Source organism: Canis lupus, chromosome 1 (genome assembly GCF_003254725.2).
Source record: "Canis lupus dingo isolate Sandy chromosome 1, ASM325472v2, whole genome shotgun sequence".
In the NCBI taxonomy this organism is placed as follows: Eukaryota; Metazoa; Chordata; class Mammalia; order Carnivora; family Canidae; genus Canis; species Canis lupus.
The window spans coordinates 110220208-110227671 of NC_064243.1; the positions used below are offsets into that span (position 1 = coordinate 110220208).

Genomic DNA, 7464 nt, shown 5'->3' on the forward strand with positions numbered 1-7464 from the left:
CTCTCTCACAACAGAGGTGTGTCGGTTTTCTATTATTGTCATAACAAATTACCACGAATATAGTAGCTTAAATGACACAGACTTATTATAATTTGGGGGGTCAGAAGTCTGAAATGGGGACCCCAGGAAGCGATCAAGCCAATTTAGGCTGCTCACCTTGGCCTCAGAGCAGCCGCTGCCATGACCAGCTGAGGCAGGGCATCTAACAGCTGCTGCAGGCCTACAGGTGGGCTGCTGAGAAGGTGTCCGAGGCCTACAAGCCAAAGAACTTGAGGCTGAAGCAGGTGGAAGGAGCAGCTGAGGCTAAAATTGAATAGTACTGCCTGTAAAGAGGGAAGGACTTCAAGGCCAAGGAAACTGCAGCTCTGAAGTCCTTTGGCAGCTGCAGCCTTGAACTGGAGAAGGCGACACAGGAGAAGATGACCATCCTCCAGACCTACTTCCATCCCTTCCAACAGGGACAAAATCCTGGACAACTTCTTGGCCTTTGTCTGTGACATCCGGCCAGAAATCCATGAAAACTACTGCATAAATAGGGAAGGAAGGAGCAGCTCTGCATGTGGATTGGCATTTTATTCATTTTTAAAGGTTTATTTATTTATTTTAGAGAAGAGGGTGGGGAGAGTGCAAGCAGGGGGAGGAGCAGAGGGAGAGGGAAGAGCAGACTCTGCACTGAGCAGGGAGCCCCATGTGGGGCTGGATCCCAGGACCCTGAGATCGTGACCTGAGCCGAAGGCAGATGCTTAACCCACTGAACCACCCAGGTGCCCCTTTTTCTAGTTTCTAGAGGCTGTCTGCATTTCTACCAAAGGTCTATTTATGATGATTTAGGTATTCTCTGAAATGATACAGATTTTCTCTACCTTGCTCCTCACTACCTTCTGAGCCCCCACCAGCAGAATTAATATACATACTCTACTAACAGTCTGTTCCAGGCAATCTAGGCTTTTTTCCATCATTTTCTCAACATTCTTCCAGCCTCTGCCCATTGCCCAGTTCCAAATCCACTTCCGTGTGTTTAGATATTGGTTACAGCGACACCCCACTTCCAAGAGCAAAGTTTGTATTGGTTTCCCATTCCTGCTGTAACCAATTCTCACGAACTTTGAGGCTTAAACAATAGAAATATGTTACAGTCTGGAGGTCAGGCATCTGAAATGAGTCTCATGGAGCTAAAATCAATGGGTCAGGACTGCTGAGTTCCTTTCTAGAGTTTCCTTCTAGACACTAAGGAAGAAGCTCTCTCTGCCTTCTCCAGCTACTAGAAGTTGCCTGCATTCCTTGGCTCAGACTCCTCCCTCCATCTTCAAAGCCCATGCTTGCCTCACTCCTGTCTCTTGTTCCTACTGTCACATCTCCTTCTCTGTCCCTCCTGCCTCCCTCTTTCACTTATAAGGAGTCTTGTGATTACACGGGTCCCCTCCAGATAATCCAGGATGATCTCCCCATCTCAGAACCCTTAACTTAATCATGTTCGAAAAGTCCATTTTGCCACACAAGGCAAAAAAAGAAGTAAAACAAAAAGGAGTCCCCACCCTCGAATTCAAATACTGTCTGGAACCTTCGATGATATTAATCAATGATTACTACATTTTTTGGAGGTGTGCTCATGATAGAGTGGTTATGTTTTTAAGGAGTGTTTGCTTATAGAAATACATTCTGAAATACCTGTCATAAAATGATATGTGTCTGGGATTTGCATCATTTTTCTTTTTTTTAATTTTTCTTTTTAAGATTTTTATTTAAGAGAGAGAGAGCAGGAGCAGGGGTGGGGAGAGGGAGAAGCAGACTCCTTACGGAGCAAGGAGCAATCAATCCCAGGACTCCAGGATCATGACCTGAGCTGAAGGCACTCAACTGACTGAGCCACCCAGGTCCCCTGGGATTTGCTTCAAAACAATTGACTGGTGGCAGTGGTTGGGGTGTACATGAAGCAGGATCAGTCCTCAGTTGAAAATTATTTTTTTAATTTTTTATTTATATATGATAGGCACACAGTGAGAGAGAGAGAGAGGCAGAGACACAGGCAGAGGGAGAAGCAGGCTCCATGCACCGGGAGCCCAACGTGGGACTCAATCCCGGGTCTCCAGGATCGCGCCCTGGGCCAAAGGCAGGTGCTAAACCGCTGCACCACCCAGGGATCCCCCCTCAGTTGAAAATTAATGAAGCTCAGTGGACGTTGGTCTTCATACTATTCTCTCAACCTCTGTGTCCATTTGAAATTGTCCCTAGTAAACAGTTATAAAATGACTGTGATATTAGAGCTGATATTCTAGTGGAAGAGGTAGACAATACAGAGAATAATTAGCACATACACACACACAAATCTCATATGCTGATCACCATTAGGGAAAAAAATGGAATCAGGAGAGGTGGATATATTTCTGCACCTGATTAGGAGGTATATTCATTTGCTATGGCTGGTGTAACAAATGACTCCAAGCTCAGTGGCTTAAAACAACAATTATTTTCATACCATTCTGAAGGTCAGAAGTTCAAGATCAGTTTCTCTGGCTGAAATCCAGGTGTTGACAGGGCCGGGCTCCCTGGGGCTCAGTGGGAGAACCCATTTCCTCGCCTTTTTCAGCTTCTAGATCCGTGTTCCTTGGATTCTTTCTTTTTTTTTAAAGGTCTTTATTTATTCATGAGAGACACACAGAGAGAGGCAGAGACACAGGCAGAGGGAGAAGCAGGCTCCATGCAGGGAGCCCGATATGGGACTCCATCTCCCAGGACCCTGGGATCATAACCTGAGCTGAAGGCAGATGCTCTACCACTGAGCCACCCAGGTGCCCCTCTTTTTTGCTTTGTTATGATTTTTTAAATTTATTTTGAGAGAAAGAGACAGGAGCACGAGTGGAAAGAGAGGGAGAGGGAGAGAGAATCTCAAGCAGACTCCACACCCAGCGTGGATCCCATCTCAGGGCTCCATCTACGGTCCTGAGATTAAGACCAAAGCTGAAACCAAAGTCAGGTGCTCAACAGACTGAGCCACCTAGGTGCCCTGAGATGTATTCTTTTTTTTTTTTTAAGATTTTAATTTATTTATTCATGAGACACAGAGAGAGAGAGAGAGAGAGAGAGAGAGAGGCAGAGAGAGAGAAGCAGGTTCCATGCAAGGAGCACGACATGGGACTCGATCCCGGGTCTCCAGGATCAGACCCTGGACCGAAGGCGGTGCTAAACCGCTGAGCCACCCGGGCTGCCCTCCTGAGATATATTCTAAGAAATGGGACACAGCAGAAGGGATGGACTGTCATTTCTGACATCAGATTAGAAAAAACAGTGACTTCCCTCTTGGCATCTCTCTCGGGTTTCTCTTGCTTCTCCATTTGATGAAGCCAGCAGCCTTCAGAGGTGCCCATGTGGCAGGGACCTGAAGGTGGTCCTGGCCAACAGCCAGCAAGGAAATGAATCTTGCCAGCAACCACCTGGTGAGGTTAGCAGTGGATTGTTTCCCAGATGAGCTGGGATGTCTGCAGCTGTGTGCAATTCCTGACCTACAGAAACCGTGAGATAATAAATGGTGTTGTTCTGGACTATTACACTTCGGGGTGATTTGTTATACAGATTAGCCAACTTGTGCAGGTCTGGTGCCTTCGTGGAAGAGTCAGGAAGCCAAGTGTGGCTGGGAGGAGTAGCTTGGGGGCAGGGGGAACAGTAAGAAATGATGTCAGGCAGGGAGCAGAACGCTTAGTATGACGCCTGGCTCATGTCAGTCCAATACTCAATTTCATTTTATTATATTCTTGATTTTAAGACGTCCTTTTGAGACGCCTGGGTGGCTCAGTGGTTGACATCTGCCTTTGGCTCGAGTCGTGATCCTGGGGTCCTGGGATCGAGTCCTGCATCAGGCTCCCCACAGGGAGTCTGCTTCTTTCTCCCTCTGCCTATGTCTCTGCCTCTCTCTTTGTGTCTCTTATGAATAATAATAATAATAAAAAAGACATCTTTCTTCCCCGTCTCCCCGCTTGAGCAAAGTAATCACGGATAGGCTGGGGGAGCCCAGAGAAAGTGCCTGGCCCAGACTGGGGGGGGTCAGAGAGGGCTTCCTGGAGGAGGGATATCTGAGACCTGGAGGAGGAGGGAGGGCAGGATAAGGTGGGGGAGATGGCACAGGACACCATCAGAGACAAGTAGAAAGCACGAGAGTGAGCAGCAGGATGGGGCTGGTTACTGCATGGGGGGCACAAACAGTGGGAAAGCATTACCATGGTTTACTCCCAATGATCTGAAGTCATGCTGTGCAGGTTCTCTGTTTTATTCTCCTTGGACGTGATACTGCAAGGAGCATCAGTGTATGTGTAGCTTTGGTTCAGGCTCAGGGTCATGTCAACAAGCTCATGAACTGGCTTGACCCCTGTCCCCACCATCAGCACCACTCTGAATCCTACTGGCTCCCTAAGACCTATTTTTAGAGACTTTGTCTAACTTTGGAAGTATGTTATCATTGGTATGACTGTATAGCAAATGTCATTTGTTGATATAAGCACCAGTTATTCCCATCCCACGCCTATCCCAGCTCTGCTCACTGTGGGTCATCACCATCGGGTTGGTTCTGTCTCCTCCACTGGGCTATGTGCCCCAGGAGGACAGGGCTGAGGCTGTCTTGGTCACCGCTGGGTGCCTTTTGCCTTTGCAGCTCAGAATGTACACAAAGTAGGGGCTCAGGTAATATAGGATGGGTGAATGAATTAACAAATGAAAGAGCAGATTTTTTTTATTTAAAGATTTTATTTATTTATTCATGAGAAAGAGAGAGAGAGAGAGAGAGAGAGAGAGAGGCAGAGACATAGGGAGAGGGAGAAGCAGGCTCCATGCAGGGAGCCTGATGTGGGACTCCATCCCAGGACCGCAGGTTCATGACCTGAGCCAAAGACAGATGCTCAACCACTGAGGCACCCAGGAGTCCCAAGAGAAGATTTTGAAGGAAGTCACAACCTTGGGTGGCCCACTCCCTCCTGCCTTGTGTGTCTCTTGCTGAACCCCGTAGTCATGTTAATGAAGCTCCTTCTCTAATCTCAGCTCATCGGAGAATTCAAATTCAAGCCTCATTCTCCTTCTCTGCCCAGACCAGCTCCAGAAACTATCACGGCACAGACACACAGATACCGGAATAAAACGGGCTCGGAGCAACTCACCTCACCTGAGACCGCTTTTTCATCTGTGAAATGGGGGTAATAAAATCACGTGATTTATAGGACCACCACGAGGATTCAATGACATAATTCTCTCCACTACCCTAGCCTGAGCCACTGACTGGTTCTGTTTGTCAGTCTTACTCCTTCTGGTTCATGTGACACAAGGCACCCCCAGTGACTTATGGGTTCAGAATGCAAATTTGACCATTCCCCCTTCCACCCCCACCTTCCACCCTCGCTTATTTTGCCCTTTCAACAGATATTTGTTGATGCTCCATTGTGTGACAGGCACAGCAGCAAGGACCACAGATGCAGGAGTGAGTAAAATGGACAAAACCCCTGTCCTTATGGAGCTGACCTTCTAAACAAAATAAATAAGTCAGGGGCACCTGGGTGGCTCAGTTGGTTAAGCATCTGCCTTTGGCTCAGGTCATGATCCCAGGGTCCTTCTCCCACTTCTCCCACTTGTATTCTCTGTCAAATGAATAAATAAAATCTTTTTAAAAAGTCAAATATTTGGTATGTCAGATTGTTAGATGGGCTCTGAAGAAAAACAAAGCAGGCAAAGGAACTGCAGTGGGTAGTGTATGAGTCGGTGTGTGTGTGTGTGTGTGTGTGTAGGGGGTTGAATTTAATTTGGTGCCACTAAGGAGGTGACATTGGAGGCAGAACCTGAAGGATATGAGGAGGTCCACCCATGTGGATGTCAGGGGAAAGAGCATTCCAGGCAGATGATGTAGCAGGTGCAAAGGCCTAAAGTAGGATGTGCCTAGAGTGTTCTGGAAACAGCACAGAGGATGATGGGACTGAAATAGAATGAGCTAAGCAAGAGAGGAGGGGATCACAGAGGTAAGGTAGGCTGGTGTGGGGTGAGGAGGGGGTATGCTGGTTAGGATTCTGAAGGTGAATCCTAAGAATCTTTGGATCTTTGGCCTGGCCCTATCGCTCGCTCCCTCCAGCTTCATCCTTCAACTATACAGGCTTCCCTTCAGCGCTTGGACACATCAGCTTTCTTCTGGCGGCAGAGCTTTTGTATACAATGTTCCCTCTGGCTTGCCCTTTCTCACATCTATCTCCTTTGGTTGGTTGGTTCCTTCTCATACTTTCTATGTCTACTCAAGCCTCATTTCCTCAAGGAAGGCTTTTCTGACCACTCCACCCACCCTCCTTTGGTTGACAGCATGTTTCCCATACGTAGCCCTTATGGTTTTCAGAGTTTTCCCATCAAAGTACTTGTCATACTTGTAACCATATATTTACCTGTATGTTTAATGTCCGTTCTTTGAGGACATGAGCAGGGGCTGTCTACTGCCTAGCACAGTAGAGATCCCATATCTATTTGATGAACAATCACATAAAAGCTACTAGCTACTGAATGCTGAGGATGCGCTAAACCCAATTTTAACTGTTTTATGAGGGTTAATTTAAGTAAGCATCATCTACATTGTAGGTAATCTTTTTTTTAAAGATTATTTATTTATTTATTTATTTATAGAGACACACACACACACACACAGAGGCAGAGACACAGGCAGAGGGAGAAGCAGGCACCATGCAGGAAGCCTGACGTGGGACTCCATCCTGGGTCTCCAGGATCACACCCTGGGCTGCAGGCGGCGCTAAACCGCTGCGCCACCGGGGCTGCCCCTGTAGGTAATCTTTTAAAAAAATATTTTTTACTTTTTTTTTTGTAACGTAAGGTCTGTGCCCAATGTGGGGCTTAAACTCATGACTCTGAGATCAAAAGTCCCCTACTTTACCGACTAACGCAGCCAGGTGCCCTCATGTTATAGATAATCTATTGTTCCTACTTTGTGGATGACAAGTTAATTTGACCAAGGTCACACAGCTGGTAGACACTGGGGCCAGGATTTGGACCCAGGCATCCTGGTTCCAGAGTCCACACCTTAGCCACCAAGCGACAGTGCCTTTGCATGACTGCCTGATAAGGACAGTGTCTGTCTGGCAAACCATGGGCGTTCACCAAATAGGAGGAGTTATTTATCCCAGAGAAGTCTAGGACACAGCAGGCATTTTACAGGTGCACGTTAGTCTGGTGCGATGAAGCCATTCCTAACTCGTGGGTTCCGTAAATGTCCTCAATTTCCTTGTCGGTTCTTTTAGAGGATCCGCTGCCAGGTGATCTGGGCAGACGCCGGAAGACCAAATCCTAATGAATGGGATCGATGATCTCGGTTCTCTTCCTTCAAGTGTTGCTCTGGGTACTCTGCGATCCTCAGCGACGCCTCCGCACCTCTTCTCCCGGGAGCCCGCCCCCGCATTGCTGTGCGCATGCGCATCAGCCGGCCCCAGTAGAGTGACA

The 7464-nt window shown here is 47.4% G+C and overlaps 1 pseudogene; it reads left to right on the plus strand.

The window, feature by feature from the left end:
- Nucleotides 1-113: 113 nt before the first annotated feature.
- On the plus strand, nt 114-1679 carry LOC112643703 (V-type proton ATPase subunit G 1-like; annotated as a pseudogene).
- Nucleotides 1680-7464: the final 5785 nt, after the last annotated feature.